At 35.7% G+C, this 25,635-nt stretch overlaps 1 pseudogene; it reads right to left on the reverse strand.

Moving 5' to 3' along the window:
- Positions 1–1,698: 1,698 nt before the first annotated feature.
- LOC149220746 (short chain aldehyde dehydrogenase 1-like) lies at positions 1,699–25,411 on the reverse strand (annotated as a pseudogene).
- Positions 25,412–25,635: the final 224 nt, after the last annotated feature.

Genomic DNA, 25,635 nt, shown 5'->3' on the forward strand with positions numbered 1-25,635 from the left:
AATGCAATTCTCACATTTATAGTTACTGCTTAGGTTTACACTGTATTTCTTTTTGGCATTTATACCTATCTTAGCGGTTATATATTATGTATTGGTTCAGATATAAGATTTGAAAAGACTTTACTTGATTTATTTCATATGGTAAAAATACTCTCTAAACTCTATATTGCTTGTTGGAAACACTATACTTCCTTTATTTGCCTCCTGATTATGAGCATATAATCTTTTGCAAACATGCTAATTTACTTATTTATCTACTGCTTGTATATCTATACATATAATATTCTGAGAGAGTTATTTTACTTATTTGTCTACAATTTGAGAGTCTATATATGATCATTAGAAATCTTGCTATTTTACTTATCTGTCTATCACTTGAGAATCTATGTATGATCTACTCTGTTTGAAAGCCTCTCCTCCCAGCCACGAGTGTGGTGATTACGTCTAGACTCTCCCCCAAGCACTTTCGTTTCCTTACAGTTAAGTAATGGTATATCAAGATACAGTCGGATACCTTGAGCCTCAGGACTCCACGGTCCAGCCTCAAGTTTTGTACCTTTCCAGACTGTTCTTGAGCATTCTTCCCACTGGTTTATTCCACCCAGCTCTAGGAGAGATCTCTCAATATTTTTCTAACTCTATATTTCCCTTTCCAGGGCAACTGGAAACCGTTTCTTTATAACTGCTTCTTTAAATTATTGGAAATAGTTATTATTTTAATTAACATATCTCAATTCCTAATTATGAATTATTCAGGTAACCAATGTATACTCGCCTTCTAGCCTCAATAATTGTTATATTTAACAACATAATTTAAAAGTTTAAATGCAGTGAAACATAAAATTAAACTCAGTGACTACAGTAATTTTCCATGTAGCCTCGTGTGTTACAAGTAAAATCTTCCTTGATACAAGTTTATGTCGTCATTTAAGTATATAAAAGTTCTTTTTACATGACCAAATTTGTATCACTAAGTATAAATTGGTCTATGATTTATGATATTATTTTAATGTTGTATTTTTTTAATTATAATTAATCATAATTAAGTATATGTCATCAAAATTAACTATAGATATTTACATCCAACGTTATCTTATAACTTAAATAAGCATAATAAAAAATCATTCATCAAAATTAATGGTATTGGACTCTAAGTTTTCATTACTATGATATTTTCCCATGATATTTTTTTATAATCAAGCATTTGGTAAATTTAGATTTAAGATGAATCTAGGAAAGTTTATAATATTTTAATCATGCAATATATTTACATATAATTATTAATAATGATATTAATTTCCTTCTACTAAAATTAGGTTAAATAAAATGACTATATATATATATATATATATATATATATATATATATAGATATAGTCATGAATTTACGTCTACATATTATGATAGGCTTTCCTATTTACATTTTGAAATCCTAAAAATACAGGACAACTTTTCTGCAACAATTTTTGATTTGGAGTGCATAAAAATAGATTCCCTAGGTAAATTTTAGGACTTCTAATGCACTGATCCTTCATTTCCAAAAAGACTCCACTTATCATATCTTGGCCTTAGAATTCCAAAGTTAAAACAAATATTTTGGGATTCCAAATGTTAAAGAAAGGGAAATCGTGAAGAGAAATTATTAAAAATAACCTAAACAGAGGCATTCTAAGGGATATCATAGTAACATAACATGGGATTATTGAGGAGCTAACTAGCCATTTGTTTCGTTTTGGGATTTGCTGCAACTTATGGAAGCTAATTGATCGAAGAATGATTTAAAAGGAAGAAAATCCATAGAATTTTCAGTGGAGAAGGCTTTAAAAGGGGTGAACGCCCCATCAATGACCTGATTCTGGCTGCTGATGTAGCGAGCATCATCACTGCACAAAAACAAGGCAGACTTGGAAACACCAATTCCTTCCAGAGTGGCACCCTTCAGCTTCATGGTCTTCTCTAGCATATCTTTCACAGATCGTTTATCGAAAGAAGGGAAACTTTTCTTCATGGCGTAATGTTGACGGTGTTGGAAATCCATCAATGAAATGGTTCTCCCCGATTTGAAGTCCCAATTAGACCTCACACCATTTGGAATAGGAGCCCCATCTGGAGGATTAGCTCAATCGCCATGTATCCTTATAGATTTTCCTTGGCTCTAACTGTCAGCAAAAGAGAGGAATGAAAATGTGCCTAGTGAGTGTTCGGTTGTAAGTGTGTCAAGGTTCTTCTACTATGGAGGGAGAAAAGAAAGTGAGCCTTTAAGAGAGAGGTAATAGTACCACCCCAGTAGAGACACACACAAACAAGAAGGATATGTCTAACATCTAGTGGAATAGTACACAAAGATGTAATGTTCATTACAACCAATCAACAAGAAAGATCTTTCTAATCTCTAGAGGAATAGTCCACAAGGATGTGACATCAATAGCAACTATTATAGCACATTCTCAATATGATAAGTACTAAAATAACTAAAATAGGTCAACTAGTTTAGCACAGATGAAAGCAAACATGAATTACAAACATCCATAGAATAGTCTTACAAATATTTATAATCCATGGATGAAGAATGTGTGGGCCATGAGGCTTCTGATATTAGCTAAAAGTCCCAAGACACATGTACACAATTAACATAACTAGCTCCAGTAGGGAAGCATTGGAGTCACTACTTGCTCCCAAAAAGAACTAGCTTGTCTCTCTAATGCCTTGCGAGACGTACCAAGGTGAAAAGTCCTTTGCTCATACAATGAAGGTGTATATATAACCAATGGGGTGATGCTTCACCTCTTTGTGGCTCTTTGACTGCCCTCATGATTGTTTGACTTCCTATGACTTTTCGACTTTTCATGATTCTTCATATTTTGTACATGTCCTTTGGAGTTCCACTTTACAACGCATTTTCGAAAAATAAATTAAATAATCCATAAAAATGATGTGGTATATGACGACTCATGACATGACATGGCATGGCACTGCTAACAAGGACTTATTGATGACATGGAAATGTTTAGCCATTCTTGCTGCTCCTTTGTCTTGAATAATAGATGTGCAATGATTGATCTTCATGAGAGATATTCTTTGTTCTTTATATCCACCCTCCAAATGGTTTTGAATCAAATGGAGTCTCCATGCGGTCCTAATATTTGATCTTTTTTTGTAATCGAGTCTTCCTTCATCTTGTCACCTAATGATCATCTTATCTCTTTGGCTCCATACATGTCTCTAGCATGTCATCCATCTCCATATCCTTATTCATCATATTGACATAGCATGATAGCATTCATGCATCTGCAATCCACTCCTGATAAGACGACATCAGTCTGATAAGCCCCTAGTCTAAGATGTTGCATGATGATACACTAACTGAGCTAGATCTAGGTGACAGACTGAGGGAGAGGAGTAGTGACTGCGTAATTGCAGAATTGAGGAACTCAAGGGTCAGGTTTGACAGTTCAGACTTGGATTGAGAAAAAATATTGCATAGTTGGGGAGCTCAGGAAGCCAGGCTGATGGCTTAAACACTGATTTTCCCATTACGCAATTTTGGAAGACGGAGGAGCCTAATTGATTTCATAATTGCACAGTTTAAGAGCTCAAGGTTGAGGCTTAAGCCTTAAGACTATACAATTCACATTTCAACCTGGACTGTGGAGGAAAATTGCGTAGTTTTGAGGCTCAATGAGTCGGCTTGTAGGGTTTTGCACTGTTTCTGTCAACTACATATTTATGGGAGGCAAAGTTGGTGATTGAATAGTTGTGCAATTCAAGATCTCAGGGTTTGGGCTTCAATGCAGAGACTACGTAGTGCGCAGTCGGGAATAGGTTGGAAGGTTGAATTGCACAATTTTGGAGGTGAAGGTTCGAGCTGGAGCAGTAAAACTACGCAGTACAAAGTCTTGGAAGACAAGAAATTTACATTGTGCAGTGTCAAGAGTCAGGGGTGGAGCTTTAGGGGTGAGACTATGCAATGTGCGGTTCAAGAAGGCTGGATGAGGCTAAGTTGTTGGGATGTTTATGAAATTTGGCTTTGTGTGCAATCAATGAAATTGATGTGAATAGTGATAGGACTTGACTATGATCACACAAATGGAGTGCTTGATGACACAATATAGATCGTACATAACATATTTAAAACATATCTCCCTCAGTCTGAAAACCTTTATGACAACTTACGACAAGTGTGACACTAAAGATACACTTTGCAATGACTGTGATGACAGTTGTGTGATGGTGCTTAAAACTTTGTAAATGAGTGCAACGAAGGCTTACATGGTAAGATGAACTCACTTACATAAGGAAAACCTCTTGAAATCACTAAAACAAGGTTATGTACATTCTGCGAAACTTAACATGCTAGAAGAAAATAAGTGATAAAGTGAAAAAGAAACATATGATATGGGAATGACAATGCAAGAAACACAAGCCAGAATGAAGATAACATGAAAATAACACTAATTAGAGCAAAAGAAAGCAAAAGTGATAGCTGAAAACATGAAAATGACACTCGTGAAAACAAAGGTGCGTGGAAGCGATAGTTTGCAAAAATCACGTAAATAAAAGTGCAAATGCAGATAGAAGTGAGAAACTATCTATGTAAATGTACACTAACTACTGACATGGATTGGACATTGCATAGGCATAATATTTATGGACCGTGCTATGCTTGTTCAAGATTGCATAAAATAATGCACTCATGATATTTTTGTGGACGGAGCATGTGTGAGAAAGTACCCACAACACTTCCAATCTAGTAAGGGAGCTCAAAAGCATCAACTAACCAAGAAGTAACTATGGAACACCCAATCGCAAGATCCATACTAGGCTCCAAAATTCGCATGTAGGTAAAATTTTGAAGGACGTTTGTCACAATGACAACACTTAGCAACAAACTCGTAGAACTCCAGCTTCTTTGCCTTGGTCAATTAATTGATACAGGGTTCATTTATTTAGGATGTATTGATTCCTCATTGAGATTATCATGGATTACCCACTTACCCCATGCATAAACATAGTCCCCTTCATTCCTTTACTTGGTTAAATCCAAACATAAGATCATCGATCACAATATGTTTGAAATAAAGATAGGGTAATGAAGTTTGTGAGCTTTAGATTTTCAGAGTATAGCTTTTCATCTTTGGTTTTGCTCTGCTGCAAGTGATGAGCCTCAGTATTACAACAAGAATGTTGCAACTCCCAAGGCTACCAAATTTTGTTATCAACCTGGATTCATACAAACATAAGAGGTATCAACACTATATGTGCTGCATACAATGTGTCCTTACTTTGTTGTCATGATGTAATGGAGCGCATGTAATAAAATTAGATCCTAAACTAATTGTAGAAAATGAAATGCTTGAAACGAAAACCTTAATCTATTGCAAGAAAGAAAATGCAAGGAAAGAAAAGTATTCTAATTTCATAAAGTAAATTTCATGAATTAAATGTTAATCATTACATTTCAAAGAGTTTAGGTCCATTAACAAAGTTCATTGGATGTGGCAATCATCATTATATTATCCATTTCATAAATTTGTCCATTAACCCAAATCACTGAGATGTTTTGCATGGGTAAAAAGGCCAGTCCTGAGTGCTGTTTATCCATTCTCAACTATTGATTTAGAGCCTAGGGGTAATTATTCAACCCTAAAGGAACATAACCAATCTTTTTGAGAAAATATGAGCAAGTATATACATGTGGAAGAGTACTACAGGAAAGTACAGGATGTTATAGATTTAATACAAGAAGTTATAAATCATCAAATGACCAAGTAAATCAAATCCAAATTGGATGGGACAAATTTTTTTATTGACTAGGATGTATTAGGTCAAGATTGGAAACACTCAAAAATACCTCTGTTATCCCATGCTAAAAAATAGAAAAAAAATTACTAGTCTAAAATCTAGAAATTCGAGAACTATTGAGCTAGTAAATCTATCAAATGCATAACCTATTCAAGTGCAAATGAAATGGGGTTTGTCATTAACTAGAATATTTTTTGACCTAATACAAGTGGAATTGACTTAATTGAATCTCGTTAGCATGTTATACAAAATAATAGAACTTTATTGTTATTTGGCACATGGGACTTCCACAAATCCATATTTGGGAATAAGAAAACTAATCCAAGTAGCGCAATGATTACTATGGACTTCAAAAGATATTCAATTGATGAAATGATGCTTGTGATCCTAAGAAATAACTTACTTCAACCACTTAACCCAATCCTACAACAAGAAATCATCAATACTAAATGAAGAAATAGAAAAAAACAAGAACAAGAGATGCATATGAATAAGAAGATAAAGGTAGAAAAGTAAATGATAAAAAGGGCTCTGAGTCTCCTGAGATGGCCAAGCCCAAGGAAAATCAAAGTCCTATGGAGGAGACAAAGATTTAGAGGTTGAAAATTGCACCAACCTTTATTATTTCCATCAATATAATTACATCCTTGCAAGAAATGAAAGTGGTGTTGCAAAAATATGAGTTCTATCCCCAAGAAGGCTAATAAAAATCAACCCCTAGAGGGAAATTCGACTTGGTACTTATACAAGATGTTTATGAATCATTCCCCATGAAAGGAGGAAGCCTTTCCCCAACAAAATCCCTTAATTAGTGGATATGTTTCCCAATACTAGGAATCTGCATTAAATGACAGGGAACACATTTCTAATTTTTCTCAATCATTGGAGCTCGAGAATCTGTGCAATTATTTCATAATATCTTTTTGATTTATTATTTAATATTGATCCTCCTATAGTAGGGAGCAAGTCCCTAAATTATATCCTCCTCCAAATCTTCATAATTTGCCCAATATTCTCACAATATTCCACAAATATAAATAATATTAGGCACAAATATGCAATTATCCATAAACCTTCCTAATGAACATATTAAAGTTAAAAATAAATTATCTAATGCAAAATTAGAGGTTTAATGTGCTCAAGGATGGTCAGATGGACCTTAATTTATGTCTAATATAGAGACGTATCATACCCCTTGCTGAAAGTGTTTCTCATCCTTTGAGAAACTTAGTGACCTCATTGTGCCTCATTCATCGCCTTCGTGACCTCTATCTTGTGAATTCCTCAGTACTTTCTCTTAAGAATCTTGGTTGTAGGTTCGGCAAGCTCAAGCAAAAAAATGTAGTTGTTCTTTTCGTGATTGTTTAACAGTCTTTCAAGCAAAAAAACATAACTTTATTATTTTCAAGTGAAATCTATTGGTTTGTAGATCCATTTCATTCATATCCTCTCCCTTGAAACCTTAATTCCATTTTCACTCATTTTTCCAAAAGTGTTTGTGCATAGAAAAATCACAATGTTTCTCAAGACCATTAGCTTGCCTTATTCCCCTTATTCAAGATGGGTTATTGAATATTTTTGAGTTTGGCAAGCTCTTCCACATCCTTTTCCAACCTCCTTCTACATTTTTCCACCATTTTGACACCTCTGAAACCTTGAAAATGAATTTAGATGAGAACTAGGACATTTTGTAGTAATTCCTATAGTAACTATAGGAAACCATGTAGTAATTCCTATACTAACTATAGGAAAGCTTGTAGCAACCTGTTTAAACCTATTTTGAGCAGAAATGATAGTCTCAACCTAGGGTAGGCCCTCAACTTGACTTCCATGCCTTTCTCTCCTTTCTATAACATATTTTATGCCTTGGAAAAAATCTATAAAGATATTAGATACCTCTTGGAAAGAATTTTTGCATTGTTGCAGTTTGAGTTCTATTTTGATGGTGAATGCCTTCTTGCCTTTTGTTGCCTTATTCTTCTCTTTTGTGGCCTATATGATTGCCTAATGGCCTTGGATTCTGCCTTCTTGTAGCAGTCATTCCTTATATTTCAGGGACTTGTAACTGTATGGGAGTGATGATAAATGATGTAGAGGGTTTGGAGGATGATGCTAGGGCTCAGAGGGAGAAGTGTGGGTTTGTGAAAATGGAGAGGAAGTGCTGTGTGTGTTTTTTTAAAGAAATTTTCAGGGTGAGACAGAGTGTAGCATTTGTTCTTGAAAAATATAATATTTTTCTTATGAAATCGGGTGGATGAATGATGGATAGATAGTGGATATATATTGGATGTGAAGTGTATGGAGGGCTTGGATTTTTCTGGTGACTTGGCCTTTTCACAAATTTCCTCTTTTAGCTGTTGTCCACATTTCTCAAAATCATCACCCTTCCTAATTTGGTTTTACCACATTGCATGAGTAAAGGAGTTAGTTGTATTAACTAGTTGAAGGTGGTCTATATTGCTAACCTATCCTTAGCTTATAAAACCTCATCTCTCATGCATTGACAACTAATTTTTAACTATAATATGCTCAAAATAAGATGTCAAGTATATTGCATACCTATACCTATCTAATGGTTGTTGGAGAGTCATGCATGTTTCTATTGAGTTGATAATTGACCCATGGTCATCTGGAGGTGTTTTCTTCTGCACGGGCATTCATAGCTTGGTCATTCTAAAACTTTCTCTTCCAGTTACCGTGAGCAAGCTATCTTAGTCAAATCCTCCCTTCTTGGAGTGTTGGGTTGGGCCATGGGTGATGTTCACATTCCCCGCACTTTTAAAAACTATCATACCCCTTACCGACACTTCATTTCACCTTCCTTGCCTTCCTATAGTCTTGACCTAGTTTCCTATAGAAAACCAGGACATGATGTAGTAACTACAAGAAACCCTGTAGCAGTATGTTTAAACCCATATCTCCCAAATAGTATACTGGATTGACCTGAAATTTTTTGAGCATGTTTCCATCATCCTTATTCACCTCCCCATAAAACAAATTTGGCCAATGGATGCATGAATGTCGAGAAAAATGAAAAATGGTTGTACGTGATGGAGGTCAATTTCTCGAAAAATATGCACGGGAATTTGTTGAAATTTCTTGGCCATGTTACCATCATCCATATGAATTTCCCCAAAAATCATCTTTGAAAATGGATGCACAAATACAAGAAAAATAAAAAATTGTTGTAGGTGATGGAGGTCATGTAAAAATTTCGGGGCTAATATTCGCAGGTGGGCTAATTTTCCATGTTTTTTCCAAAAACAATATTCGCCAATTTTTGTTTCTTTTAAAATTGATTTGCCCAAATTTTAGAATATAACATTATTTTACTTTAAAAATCGAAATTTTTTTGTATAAAATAATACAAAAGAATTATAAATATAAACATTTTTATAAAAGTATTATAAAACATTTTACATTTTGCATATTAGGGGCTATACGATTCACCAAGGTGTCTAGACTTTAAGTTAAACTCCAATCCTTAAAATTTTCCCCGATGGAGGTCAATTTATCAAAAAATGTGCACTGGGATTTGCTAAAATTGCTTGGGCATGTTACTATCATCCATATGTATCTCCCCATGAAACAACTTGTCAAACGGATGTATGTTTTTCAAGATATGACAAAAATAATTTTCTGCTCTATTTATTTTTGTTTCATGTAGAAACTATCTTCCTGTCGTATTTCGGGATAGCAAAGAAAATGAGTGGTAAAATCTTGGGAATGATGATTGGATGGTGGAAATATATGAGGGTTATGGATTGGCATGGCCTTGGTCCTGTTGGAGCATTTGAGAAAATGTGGAGAAAGGCAAAATTTGACTTCTTTTGGCTAGGCTTGTGATCAAGTTTTATTTTGGTGGCTAACTTGTTTTTATTGTTTCAAGAGGTTGGAGAGCACGTGCATTCATGAGAGAGATACATGGACCAAAGATTTTTATTTTTTCTTCTAGGGCTACTAGCCGCCTCAATGAAGTTTTCAACTAGTAGGTCTTCTTAGGTGCCTCAAAGGAGGTTTTCACCTAGGATCTTTTATTTTTGTCATTTTTTCTCTTCTTTCCAACCTATTGATTGCCTCATGGAGGTTTTCAATCAATGAACAAATATAAGGTGCCTCAAAGGAGGTTTTCACCTGAGATTTTTTTTCCTCTTATTTTCACTTTTAATTTCCCTTCCTATCTTACTCTACTTGTAAAAACAAAATCATTTTCAAGTGTTGGAATAATTCCAATGTAGCCACTTGCATAACTGGATGATAGATAAAATCATGTGTAGGCTCAAAACATATTCTTTGACATTTACTTGAATTTAAGAGACCAAATTCTTTGACTTTGATGATATCAGGCACAATTGAAGAAGAGAGTATTATTGCAACTTAGTGACTCTCTCAAACCTTATTTTAATATAGTTGTGATGCCCGTAGTCCACTTTCTGATTTGGATAATCTTGGATGTCTTCTTCTTCCATGAAATTCAGATCTTCTTCTTTTTGTTGATTATTCTCTTGAAAACATAGAGGATCTGATGGTAAACATGAGGGAAATTTCTCAATCTCTGATTCTGATGTTTGCTCTTCATCAAGTGAAACCCATGATCCTTTGGTCTTCTCATTTGAATCTTTCTCTTCTAGATGTGGTCCTTCAATGACATCAATAGAATCTATTTTTTTCAGTGCCTTTCTTGATCTAAGATGAATACCATTTAGATCAAGAGGAGATGTTTGGAAGTGTTGTGCCTTAGCATTGTAAGTGGGCTGAGCTACTTCCTTGTGTGTCTTCAGAAATGGTTGTATAGGTAATTAAGTGGGAGTGGATATTTGAGATGGATGTGGTTGGGCTTGTGGTTGTGGTGGAGGTGGATAGTAGGGATAACATGGAGTTGTTTATGGAGGATACCGAGGAAAATATTGAGGATATTATGGATGGCTTCCATGTAGAAAATTTGATGGTAGGTTAAGCCGATAATGCAATCAAAATCAAATCAGAATGCTATAACCTACTTCTAATATCAATTTGTGGAAGCTAAAAGATCGAGCTGAACAATATAACCAGAAGAAGAAGAATCAATGGCACAATACACATGAAAATACTTTGGGGAAAGCCTCAGCTAAAAACCCCACACCATTGTATTATCATACATGGTGGAAATACATACGAATTATACAAAGACTTACCTCTCACAACTACCCAACTCTCAGTACAATCCTCACAGATGCTCACAGGCAATATTGGCTTCTCTCCAACCTTACTCTATGCCCTCCAAGCTCATATCTCCTTGTGTTGTTCCTTGTGCGTGATTTGCCTATTACCAAGTGGAAAAAGAAGCCTTCAAAACTGTGCAATCCTCAAGGATGAATCCTTGACTGCATGCATGACTTTTATCATTGAGAAAACACATGCAACTGATATTACATGGTCCTTGAACATTAATCTCAACTGGGTCTTTCTCAGAATAGACATGCATGAGTTTTTGATGAGGGAATCTTTAGTTAACTAGAGTAGGACTAGTTGGGTGCATTAATGCATCAACTGACTGTTAACTCACTATTAGTTCCTCAAACAGTTTGGAACTAATTTAAAGGATGAATCCTTGACTGCATGCATGACTTTTATCATTGAGAAAACACATGCAACTGATATTACATGGTCCTTGAACATTAATCTCAACTGGGTCTTTCTCAGAATAGACATGCATGAGTTTTTGATGAGCGAATCTTTAGTTAACTAGAGTAGGACTAGTTGGGTGCATTAATGCATCAACTGACTGTTAACTCACTATTAATTCCTCAAACAGTTTGGAACTAATTTAACTGGACTTAACTCAGTAAACTGAGTTAACTAATTACAACTCAAATGTAACTCAATCTTATCTCCTTAATTTAAGGGATAACTCTTACATGACTTCAGAAAGACTTTTAACTTGAATTTCTCCAACTAATTAATTTAAAATAAATTAATTAATTATTTCCAAGTAGCTATTAAGACTAAATTTGATCTTAATTCACAATTTAATTCAAGGAAAAATTAAATTGGAATATTCTTGTTGACATATTTCAACACTCCCTCTCGACAAGAAAGGGATTATCTACCACCCCAATCCTGTCTCTATGGAACTCGAATTTACACTTTGATAATGCCTTTGTCAAAATGTCAGCAACTTGCTCCTCTGTCGAAATATACTGCAACAACATGATCCTCTCGACTTGTGAAAAGCCATAGGCAACAAATCTTGCCTTATTCTTCTCCACACTATCACCAGCAGCTTGCTTTACCTTGTAAAGCCAACGAGAACTCACCACTGACTAGTTCTCTGGTTTCAGAACCACGTCCCAAACACTGTTACAAACTATGGAGTCTTACTCCTCCACCATAGCATCAACCCAAATCGGCTGCTACACTGCTTCCTCAAAGGAGGATGGCTCAGTCTCAACACATTCCCCAGCAAGGGCCATTTATCCAGTGTACCTCTCAGGTGACCTCCTCTGTCTGTGCTGAGAATATGATGCTGCCACATTCTCTCTCGCATCCTCCAACAATTTGTCAACTTCTATTGTGTGCTTTTTCCCATCTCTGAAAGACTCTGCTTGAGTGGATGTCTCCACTCTTATAACCTCTGCATGCGGCTGCTCCGCATCAGTCTGAGGCTCCTCCTCCTTAGGAACCAAAAGTTCCTCCACATCCTTTATTTGGAGCTCCCTCTCAAGGGAAACTCGCATGACCTTCTACACATCAAACTGGAGATCTCTGTGAACCACTTTCCTCCAACTGGTAGGCGAGTACACTTGATAGTTATGAGGTGTATCAATGTACCCCACAAATATCCCAACCACTGCTATCAGCTCAAGCTTATTCCTTGCATCCTTTGTCACATGGCAATATACCGATGAGCCAAAGATCCTGAAGTGACCCACATCTGGTCTCTTACTGGAGAAAGGTTCCTCTGGTGTCTTCATCCCATGTATGCAATGCAAGCTTCTATTCTGCAAATAGACTGTGTTGCACGCCTCATCTCACAAGTGAAGTGGTAGGCCTTGTTCATGCAACATTTCGTGCGCTGCCCCTACAATAGTTATGTTATTCCTCTCAACCACCCCATTCTGTTGTGGGTTATGAGGTGGCATCAACTCGCGTTTAATTCCCTCCGCTGCATAGAAGTCCTTAAGCTCTTAAGAGATATATTCTCCACCATTGTCGCTTCTCAAGGCCTTGATCTTCTTCCTTGACTTTTTCTCGACCAAAGCTTTGAACTCACAAAACTTTTTTAAAGTTTGTTCCTTCTTCTTCATGAAATAAATCGAGCATTTACGAGAATAATCATCAAAGAAAATCACATAATACCTTTGCTTCACTATGGATGCCGTCGAGAATGGTCCACACAAATCAGTATGAACTCACTCTAAGATAACCTATGCTCAACTTTCTTAATCATGCAAGGAAGACTTGGTGTATTTTCCTAAGGTACAACCTTTTCATGTGTCAACTTGCTCAAGTTTACCTTTGGGAAGTCCTGTAGATATCTATTGCATTATCTTCAAGTCCCCATGATGCAAATGGCCCAACTGCCTGTGCCACAACTCGCCAATGTCTTGGCTTTGCACCAATTATCTTTCGTACTCAATGCTGCACAATCATCTACCTCTAGTTTATAAAGATTCTTCACTCGAATCCCTATCCTCTTGGTCTTACCTGTGGAAATGTGTCTCAGGAACACCTTTCCTTTACTGAAGACAACATTGTAGCCTTTGTCCTCCAACATCGCAATTGATATCAAGTTATTCTTCAGTCCAGGCACATACATCACATCTGTCAAGGTGAGAGGAGCTCCATGCTCCCTTTGAAAAGCAACCATGCCCACTCCTAAAACACTATACCTTACGTTGTCACCCATATCTATGCGCATCTTGAGGTCTTTCTCCTCCAAGGTACTGAATAAATTTTTATCACAGTCATGTGGAATGAGGCTCAATTGTCAAGATACCAGACATAACCCATCATCGATGAGACCATGCATGGAATGAGGGTAAAGTCCATTTCGAACTGAGAGGCTAATGCCTCACCTTTTGATCCTTCCGAGGATACCTTCATGGACTTCTTCGATGGAAAATTAGTCACATAATGTCCCATCTTGTGACAATTAAAGCATCTTACTTTAGACATGTCACCCTTCTTCCCTCCATGAGAAGAGTTTGATTTGAAATGGGAAGCCTTCCCCTTCCCTTTCCTTACCTTACTTGCTAAGGCCAGATTTTCTTCATCATCATTCTTGGATGAAGAACCAACTCGTGTGCTCCTCCTGATCTCCTCCTACATAAGATCCGACCATAGTCATTCCCAATCCAGTAGTTTCTCCCTTCCATTCACAGAGTCTCGATATCTATTCCAACTCTTTGGAAGGCAAAGGAGAGTGAGGCTCACCATATCATCATTGACAGTAGTTATTCCCACATTTCAAAGCTCATCTCTACAGGTGGTGAGCTTGTTCAGATATGTGGAAATAGTGTCACCCTTCTCCATCTTGATTTTTCGAAGCTTATCCTTGAGCGCCAATTTCCTCTAGTCTCTACTATACTAGTAGAGGCCCTTCAATGTCTTCCACATTGAAACTGGAATATCCTTCCTATGGAGACTTGAGACGATACAATCTCGAAATCCCTCAAGGTTGATCAGTCTCGCCTTCGTCACATACTTCTTCCACAAAGCCAACTCTTGTGCATTAGTTGAAGTTGGCTTTGGGATTTCTTGATCAACGAATTCCTTCAAGCCATTGTCTTCTAATACAACCTCCATTATATCTTTCCATGCTGTGTAATTCGAGCTACCTTCCAACGCATACTCGAGTCTTAAGCCATAGAATGCCATTGGCAAAACTTGAAGTATGATATGAATTTGATTTGCACCTGCAACCTCGAACTTCAAACTTCGAATTCTCTTCTCAGTATATTTTTCACAGCTCCAATACCATGTAGAAAATCTGATGGTAGGTTAACGCGATAATGCAATATAAATCAAAGCAGAATACTATAACCTACATCTACTATCAATTTTCGGAAGCTTAAATATCGAGCTAAACAATATAACTAGAAGAAGAAGAATCAATGACACAATACACATGAAAATACTTTGGGGAAAGCCTCAGCTAAAAGCTCCACACTATTGTATTATCACACATGGTGGAAATACATAGGAATTATACAAGAAATTAGCTCTCAAAAATGCTCACAGGCAATCTTGGCTTCTCTCCAACCTTCTTCTCTACCATCCAAGCTCCTATTTCCTTGTGCTATTCCTTGTGGATGATTTGCCTATTACCAAGTGGAAAAACAAGCCTTCAAAATTGCATAATCCTCAAGGATGAATCCTTGACTGCATGCATGAGTTTTCTCCAAGAGAAAACACATGCAATTGATAGTATATTATCCTTGAACATTAATCTCAACTGGGTCTTTCTCATAATAGACATGCTTGAGTTGATAATGAGGGAATCTTTAGTTAACTAGAGTAGCATTAGTTGAGTGCATTAATGCATCAACTGACTATTAACTCACTATTAGTTCCTCAAATAGTTTGGAACTAATTTAACTGGACTTAACTCAGTAAACTGAGTTAATTAATTACAATTCAAATATAACTCAATCTTATCTCCTTAATTTAAGGGATAAGTCTTGCATGACTTCAGAAAGACTTTTAACTTGAATTTCTCCAACTAATTAATTTAAAATAAATTAATTAATTATTTCCAAGTAGTTGTTAAGACTAAATTCGATTTTGATTCACAATTTAATTTAAGGACAAATTAAATTGGAATATTCTTGTTGCCATATTTCAACATTCCATAAGTTCCTTGTCAACCTTGTTTCCAAGATTGGGTTTGGGGTTGAAATGGCCAAGGTTGCCAAGGAAAGGGTGTGTTCCAATTACTTTGAGATGGATGTTCATAAGCTTGAAATTGTGAATTAGGCTCTTGCATCATATCAGGTTGAAGAGGTTGTCATGGTCCTCTTGGAGCTACATAACATAACTGCATTGGAATTTGACTTGCTCCATTGTCCTCTTGGTAAAATTCCTTCAACCTTGGTAATGAGGGGCAATATTTATGTGATTCTGCATGGAAACACAAATATTGCCATCTTTTTTTTCCTCATCTTGCATTCTTAACATTTCTACTTGTTCACTTAGATTGCTAAGAATTTTTGTTTTAAAGTTATCAAGAAAATTTCCAAGTTTAGCTTGACTTAACAATCTCGATTTTGATTGACTTACTCTTTCCCTTCCTCTTCATATGTGTTTGTGTGTTTCACAAATTTCTTCAAATGATAATTTGTATACATCACCTATACTCATGAGATCAAGGAGATCAATCCATTCATCCCTAATTGTTCTAAGTGATGTTTTTTAGTGTGTTGGATCCGAAATGATGTAGTTTTTCCCTCTTAACATTATACATGAACCTCTCTATTAGATCCTCAAGGCTCTCATATTCTTTTTTATTAATTCTAAATATTTCTTCTTTAATATCATGATATTTATATCTTTTCTAGAAATATATTTTGCATATCATTCCATGATCTTACTGAATTAGTCCTTAAACTCATGAACCATTTAAGAGCTATATCCTTCAATGTTTCCACAAAAATATCAATTTTTGAGTGCCTAATAAGGAACCATAAGATCTTCAAACAAATTCAAGTTCAAAGAGAAAGGTTTCCAGATCCTCTGACCTTAAACCATGAAAGTTTCAAAGAAAAGATGGAGGAACGTTCTTCATGTGCAAACTAAAATTAGTATATTGAATGGGAAATCTAAGAGGATCTTCTTCACTGTAATCATCTCCATTCATTTCTTTTGCCTTTTCTGTCACCTCTTCTTCTTCTACCAGCAAAAAGGAATGGTTATGTGGCTCTTATTGTACCATGTGATCAAATGGGGGGTTAGTGTTGGACAAGTAATTATTATTTTTTTTAATAAGAATGATAATGCAATGTAATTTTTCTATTCTTCAAATGAAATATGCCTAATGCAATTTTTTTTGTAGAACGTAAAAAGAAATGAATCAAACAGGGAAGAAAAAAATGTAGACTTTGACACCTCCCTGGCAACGGCGCCAAAAAGTGATCAACCTCGGTATTGTAACAAGAATGTTGCAACTCCCAAGGCAACCAATTTTAATTATCAACCCGGGGTTCATACAAACTTAAGAGGTATCGATACTATATGTGCATCATACGATGTGTCTTTAATTTGCTCCCATGATGTAATGGAGTGAATGTAATAAAATCAGATCCTAAACTAATTGTAGAAAATGAAATGATCGAAATGGAAACCTTAACCTATTGCAACAAAGAAAATATAAGGAAAGAAACCTATTCTAATTACATAAAGTAAATCTCATGAAGTAAATTTCAATCATTACATTTCAAAGATTTGAGGTCCATAAACAGAGTTCATTGGATGTGGCAATCATCATTGTATTACCCATTTCATAAATTTGTCCTTTAACCCAAATCGCTGAGATGTTTTGCAAGGGTAAAATGGCTAGTCCTAATTGGTGTTTATCCCTTATCAACCATTGATTTAGAACCCAATGGTCATGATTCAACCCTAACAAGCCAAAACCAATCTTTTTGAGCAAATTTGGGCAAGTATATACACGCCATAAGAGTACTACAGGAACATATAATTCATCGAATGACAAAGAAATCGAATCCAAATTGGATGGGAAAAATTATGTTATTGACTAGGATGTATTATGTATCCATTACAAGTGGAATCACTCAAAAATGCCTCTTTTAACCCATGTTAAAAATTAGCATAAAATTATTAGTCTAAAATCTAGAAATTCGAGAACTAGTGCGCTAGTAAATCTATCAAATTTATTAAATAGAAATGTGCTTTAATATAGTTTGAGTAGAATCAACTCGATTGAATCTCGCTAGCATGTTCTAAAAAATAGCACAAATTTATTGTTATTTTCCACAAGGGACTTTCCAAAATCTAGATTTGGCAATAAGCAAACTAACCCATGTAGCTCAATGATTACTATGACTTTCCAAATCTATTCCAATGATTAAATTATTCTTATGATCCTTCAAAAGAACTTACTTCAACCATTTAACCCAATCCTACAACACGAAATCATCAATACTAAATGCAGAAATAGAAAAAAACAAAAACAAGAGATCCATGTGAATAATAAGTGAATGGAAGAAAAGCAAATGATACAAAAGCGATTTGAGGCTCCTGGGATGGACAAGCTCAAGAAAACTTACAGTACTACGAAGGACACAAAGATTTAGAATTTGAACATTGCACCAATATTTATTATTTCAATCAATACAATTACATCCTTGCAAGAAATGAAAGTGGAGCTGGAAAAATATGAGTTCTCTCCATAATAAGACTAAGAAAAATCAACCCCTAGAGAAAAATTCACCTTGGTACTTATAAAAAAATATTAAGAAGAATTACCCATGAAAGGAGGAATATTTCCTCACCAAAATCCTATAATTAGTGGATCTGGTTCCCAATACTAGGAATCTGCATTAAATGACAAGGAACACATTCCTAAATTTTCTCAATCATTGAAGCTCCAAAATCTGTGCAATTATTTCAAAATATCTTCTGGATTTATTATTTCATATTGATCCTCTTTTAGTTGGGAGCAAGTCCCTAAATTATATCCTCCTCCAAATATTCATAATCTGCCCAATATTCTCACAATATTCCACAAAAATAAATAATATTAGGCACAAATATGAAATTATGCATAAACCTTCCTAATGAGCATATTAAAATTAAAAATAAATTATATAATGAATAAAGAGATGTTTAATGTGTTGAAGGATGGTCAGATTGGCCTTAATTTATGTCTAATTTAGAAGCCAATTAGCAAGTAGGCTTGAGCATACCATGGTGGAGTCACTATAGGAACACAAACATTGATCTACTGCCAGCAATCCTAGACAGTACGCTGACGGAGTTGCTAGCTTCACCACTCTGCATAGGAAGCCTTTCTCTTCTTTCACCTTTATTTATATATTTAAATAAGATTGTGCATAGGAACTTATTCATTTTATGGGCGGAAGAGAGATCCCAACTTATTGAGAGCAGAAGAGGTTGTCCCTTCAGAGAAGCATATATAAGACTTGCAATATTGGTTTGATTGTTTATATTTTCATTGTGTCCTTCTCTACTTGATTGGATCAATCGGAAAACATCGAAACATAAAAACTAGAGTATAGGGATGAGGTTTTCGAAATAGACATGGAGATCATGGTTTGACACATGGCTTTCCTAACATGAGGATCATATTTTTCGTTGGAACATCATCGACCAAAAGGTGTAACCAAGACAAGGAAGAAGGACAAAGAGTTAGACAAATGTTGCACTATCACAAAGTCCTCTTCTATTTTTCCACATTATATTATGAGCCCAAATAGGACACCCTTCATGTAAAGTCTTATTGATAGAACAAAAGGAAATGATACGACATTATAAGAAAGAAAAACCAAAGCACAAGAAAAAAGAGGCTAAACCAAAGAATGATGCAAGAAAAAAGTAAGAAAACACAATAAAGACTAAGGAGAACAAGTGTGAGATAAGTGAAAGAGGGGGGAATCTAGAATGTAGCTAGTCCTACTCCTAACCTAAATATCTAGAAGGTTAGGGTCACGTATAATGAAATTTCCAATGTAACCACCGTAGTTTTTCCTGGCTTGCATCCAAAAAAGATAAGAGAAATTAAAAAAGATATAAAGTGATGTGCAACATAAAAGATAAGAACTTGAATAGCTTGCACAAAAATTTAAAGGTCTTTCATGTGAGCAGAAGGGATGTGTCACAACCACTACTTCTAACTAGTTCACATTCTCACCTTTTTGATGGAAACCATAATCAAACAAAACTCAAAGACTTGTTGTGAATGCACCTTCTTCTATGTCATCTTATTTAGCAGGCATGAGAAAAAGACCGAAACCTGTTATTTGGAATGGATATATCCAACTAATATTTCTCCAACCATTTGACGAGTTGATCATGAAATTCAATGTAATCCTCTTGAAAACCCTGAAAACTTTGAAATAATGGATCTTCAATTAAATGTGTGGAATCAAGATGGGATTATCGTGAGGGAAAATAGATATGATCATATTCAACAGACATTCCAAGATAATGGCCTAACATAACTGTCAATAATGGCTAAAGTTCCTCAATTGCTCGGAAAATATCAGAACGGTGGGATGTTGAACCATGAGGATCAAAGGATGTAAAACAACTATCATTGAATATACTGGTGGGAAATTGGTGAAATGAATGACAGTTAATATCGTGATCATATGGACCATTTTTGGCATGAGATTCTGGGTTATGAAATAACAAAGATATATTAGTTTGAAAATATTCACAAATTCTTTGAATTGTAGAATCATCTTCTTCACATGAAAAATGACACATTGTATTGGCATTCTAATCATCGAAAAGAGTGAAAAGGAATCTCAGTACATAAAACACATGAGATTGGTCAAAATATTGTGAAAAAATAAGAATTTAGTTCACGCAATAACTCATGCATTCATTCACACTCAAGAGGATTTTTGGTGCAATGAGGAACAAGATTTACGATATGATATTCACAAGGAAAACTAGGAGCCGCTTATCATGAAATAAATATGATATATATAATTCCTTTGGCTAAAGATGATCTTTGAGGTGATCGACTAAATAGTTCCATGACTTTAAGAGAGATACACATTCCAGACCTAAGCTTGATCATAGATATTTGCATGAAGATGAATCAATTGAAGAAGACCCTTTAATCTGATCAGAAGTGAAATATTGAAAATTTGAAAAATGATATCTCAAATACAAAAATATTTTAAAAATAAATTTACATCAAGTGAACCCATCCAAAGAGAAGGGTTGTATGAGAGAAACCATATTTGACTTAGTTCGGGGGGCTTACTAGATTCGTGAGATCCTAACATAACCATCAACAGAATTTGAAGTGTCTTGACATGCTAACAAATCTTGGAACCTTTAAAGGATGTAAAATCACATTTCAAAGATTGAACTAGATCAGGCATGGTGTGAGGATATCTACTACTACTTGTTTCAATAAGACCACTGCTCACTGGATGACAGTCATCTTTGTCACTGATTTGACTGTATTAATTTTCAACTTCAACAACCAGATTACTCAATTTGAAAGACTCTTCTTATCACAAATCTAAAGATGTATGGATCGAGGAAATTTCATTAGTAAGCTCATTTGAATAGTTATTTTCATGCAAGAGAAGAGATAACGATGGATCGAATGAGTACTCAATGATTTGATTGTTTTCATTTTCATCATGGATAGTTTCACCAGTCTGTGTCAATTGAGAAGTTAACTCATTGGATGAAAAACTTGAAGAGAAAGGAGTATCTTCATCACAAATAGATGCAATGCAAATGATAGAGCACAAGGATAGTGAGATGAAGAGGAATTTTTGATAAGGATGTTTTATCTAATGAAATCAGATTCTAGATATAAATCAAAATCTTCATGAGAAACTGAAAGATCAACTGATGTACCTAAGCATTCATGATCCCATAAATCAACAGAGCGATCATCATCATAATGATTGTTTCCCAAGGCTATGGATTGATGGAAACAATTGATTTCATTTTATTCACTACCGAGATTAGAAAAATTAAAATCATCTAAGAATGGAAGTGCATCATCTTGACATGTGGGAATTTGAAAAAGGGAAGAGAGATCAAGAGTCTCTTCACTTTACTCCTCCTCTACCAGTGTAATGTGATTGCCTTGTATCTTATCTCAATTTGAAACAGTAACTCGAAAATTCGGAGAGCATCAAGAGCTACTCCGTGGAGCATATTTATGAAGCAGATCATGATATTCAGAGTCATAATATGTAGATGATAAAGGATGAAAAATGTCCCTTACAGAAGTTACACTTTCAATGGAACCATATTCAATATTGTTTTTGAGAGTTCTGATGTCATATTTAGGAATGAAATAATTAGCCCTCACCCTATGCTCCATGTGCCATTCTAGGCTTTTTTCCATTAGATTTGAATCATGAAAAGCGGAAGGAGGATGAAGAGATGGTTTAGGAATTTTATTTGGAGATTCCCCAACCTTTTTACCATTGTGCGACAACACCCTCATTGGAACTTGAAAAGTGGGAGGACAAGGGAAATAGGTAGTAAATTCCTCCTTTGAAATTAGAGGTGTCTCATAATTCACAAGAGTTGGGGAAGTAGAAACATCAGGGTGTGCAAGTTCACCATGCAAAGAAATGTGAACCAAATGCTCAAACTTGTGCTTAAATAAATCCCAATCTCTAGGAAATTCATAACAAAGGTGAAGGAATCTATTAGAGAAATCTTCAATTGATTTGTTAGGCTTCATTCTTAGCTGATTGATTCTTTTATAAATGTCTCGATAATCATAACTATTGAAGGCTTGCTAAAGCTCCTGGAGGAAATGTTGAAAATAATGGATGGAATTAGATGGTAAGGTGTGACACCATCGATTAGCATGACCTTAAAGGGTGAGGAAGAAAGCCACACAAGGAAATTATTCATCATTGATTTCATAGTATTCACAAAATTTAAGAAAATTAGAAATGTGCTCGGTTATGGATGTTCCATCCTCACCATCAAACTTCAATTTGAACAAGTGGTAAAGATGTTCATCAGAGATTAAAATTTTAGCAGGAGAATAGGTTAGAAAAACACCCAGGGAGTATGGTTTCAGGATGAACCATTAAAAATAAGAGATTCAAAATAGACTCAATGGGCACAACTTGTTGTTTGTCCTCCTTCTAGTGTTATTTTGTTAACAGTGCTGGAAATTTTTCAACAAAGGGGTTCTCCCCAATATGAAGTCCCAATTATACCTAACACCATTTGGAATATGAGCCTCATCCATAGTATCAGCCCGGTTGTCATGTATTCTTATAGATTTTCCTTGGCTCTAACTATTAGTGAGACAGAGGAACACAAATGTGCCTTCTAAAAGCAAGTGAGTATCCCTGGTGAGTGTTCAGTTGTAAGTGTGTCAAGGTTCTTCTACTGTGGAGGGAGAAAAGAAAGTGAGCCTCTAAGAGAGAGGTAATATTATCACCCCAGTAGAGACACACGCAACCAAGAAGGATCTGACTAACATCCAAAAGAATAGTCCACAAAGATGTGATGGTAATAACAATTAATCAACAAGAAATATTCATCTAATATCCAGTTGAATAGTCCACAAGGATTTGACAACAATAGAAACCATTACAACACATTATTACTATGATAAGTACCAAAATAATTGAAATAGTTCAACTAATTTAGCACAGATGAAAGCAAACATGAATTACAAATATCCACCCAATATTCTTACAAATATTCATAATCCATGCATGAATAACATTCTAGCCATGAGGCTTATGATGTTAATTAAAACTTCTAAGACACATGTATACAATGAACACCACTAGCTCTAGTAATGGAGCATTGGAGCCACCACATGCTCCCCAAAAGAACTAGCTTGTATCTTTAATGCCTTGTGGGAGGATCCAATGTGAAAATTCCTTTGCTCACATAATGAGGGTGTATATATAACCAATGGTGTGATGTTTCTCCTCCTTCTAGCTCTTTGACTACCCTCATGAATTTTTGACTTCCTATGAATTTTTTACTTTTCTTGAGTCTTCATGTTATGTACAAGTCCTTTGGACTTCCACATTAAAATCCATTTTTGAATAATAAATTACATAATCCACAAAAATGATGTGGCATATCATGACTCATGACATGACATGGCACGACACTACTGACAAGGACTTCTTGGTGACATGGAAAGGTCGATCCATTCTTGCTACTCCTTTGTCTTAAATAATATATGTGCAATGCTTCATCTTCATGAGAGATATGATTTTTTCTTCATATCCACCCTCCAAAGGGTTGTGAATTATATGGAGTCTTCATGTGGTCCTAATATTTGATCTTCTATTTTAATCTAGTGTTCCTTCATCTTCTCTGCTGATGATCATCTTATCTTTTTAGCTCCATATGTGTATTTAGAATGTCCTCCTTCTTCATCTATTTCTTCATCATATTTCCATTACATGATAGATTTCATGCATTTGTGATCCACTCGATTGCATAGTTCTCAGAGGAAGAGAATACTTGGTGATTGCGTAGTGGCAATGTTCAAGATATCAAGGTTTGGGATTGAGCTCAGAGACTATGCATTGCATAGTTAGGGACAAACTGGAGGGTTGAATTACACAATTTTGGAGGCCAAGGCTCGGGCTTGACCATTCAAAATTTGCAGTGTGTAGTCCTAGAAGGCAGGAGCTGCACATTGCATAGTGTCAAGAGCTAGGATTGTAGTTTGAGGGGTGGGACACCGCAATGCATAGTTCAGGAAGGCCGGAGGAGGCTAAGTTGCTGGGAATTTGATGAAATTTCGCTAAGTGTCGGATTAGTGAAACTTTTGTGAATAGTGATAGGACTTGACTATGATCACACACTTAGAGTGTTTTAAAACAAAACATATATCATATGAAACATATTAACAACGCACTTCCCTCAGTGAAGTAACCTTTATGAAAACTTATGACAAGTGCGACACTAAAGATATAATTTTCGACGACCATGACGACACTTGTGTGACAATGCTTAAAACATTGGAAATGAGTGCAACGAAGGTTTACATGGTGAGAGTGACTCATCTGCACAAGGAGAACCTCTTAAAACCACAAAAACAAGCTTATGTACATTGTGCGACACTTAACATGGTAGAAGACGACAAGTGTTAAAGTGTGAAAAGCACTTGTGATATCTGAATGACTTTGAAAGAAACACATGCCAGAGTGAAGATATCATGAAAATTACACTAATTAGAGTGAAAGTGAGAAAAATCAACAACCAGAAACATGAAAATGACACTCACAAAAAAAAAGGTGTGCGAAAATGATAATTTGCAAAACTCACTGAAATAGAGGTACAAACATAGCTAGAAGTGAGAAAATATTGATGTTAGTGTGCATTAACTATTGACATGGATTGGACATTGCATAGGCATAGTCTTGATCAACCTTGCTATGCACGTTAAAGCTTGCATAAAATAATGCACTCACGAACTTGCTGCGGACTAAGCATGTGCGAGAAAGTACCCTTGACACTTTCAATCCAAGAAGGGAGCTCAAAAGCATCAACTAACCAAAAAGTGACTATCGAACGACCGAGAACAGGATCTGCAGTAGGCTCCAAATTTCACGTGAAGGAAAAAATTTGGAGAGTGATTGTTGGAACGAGAAGACGTCAATGAACATGGGTGTCGACATGCTCGCTCGAGAAATGTAGTTCACCTTAATTCCATGTGGTGTTAGATTGCTGGCTGTCAACTTCATAATCCCCAACATAGCATTATTCGATGCCATATAGGAAGGCCCGTTGGACATCACTATCACTAACGCCATGCTCAATTTCATGAGAATGGAGCTTCTCGTTTTGGTGCCTGTCATCGCCCAAGCCGCATGCTTTGTGCACAGATATGCCCCCCACACAGTTACCAACATGACCCTTCCAAAATTGTCGACAGTCATGTCATCCATGGAAGGGAAAAACTCACTTAGGATCCCGACGTTGTTGAAAATTATGTTGAGACACCTACACGTAGTCCACCAGGGCAAATACATCCACTTGCTTCGACACATCGTAGTGGAAATAGCAAGAGTTCAAATAAAGGGATTTAGCAAAATGATTTCCTAGGTTGTCTTCAATGTTTACAATTATTATTTGTGCTCCATTCTCCATGAATAGCTTGGCACTCACCTAT

Source organism: Pinus tabuliformis, chromosome Q (genome assembly GCF_031772625.1).
Source record: "Pinus tabuliformis cultivar Carrire ecotype Pingquan chromosome Q, CPIR1, whole genome shotgun sequence".
In the NCBI taxonomy this organism is placed as follows: domain Eukaryota; kingdom Viridiplantae; phylum Streptophyta; class Pinopsida; order Pinales; family Pinaceae; genus Pinus; species Pinus tabuliformis.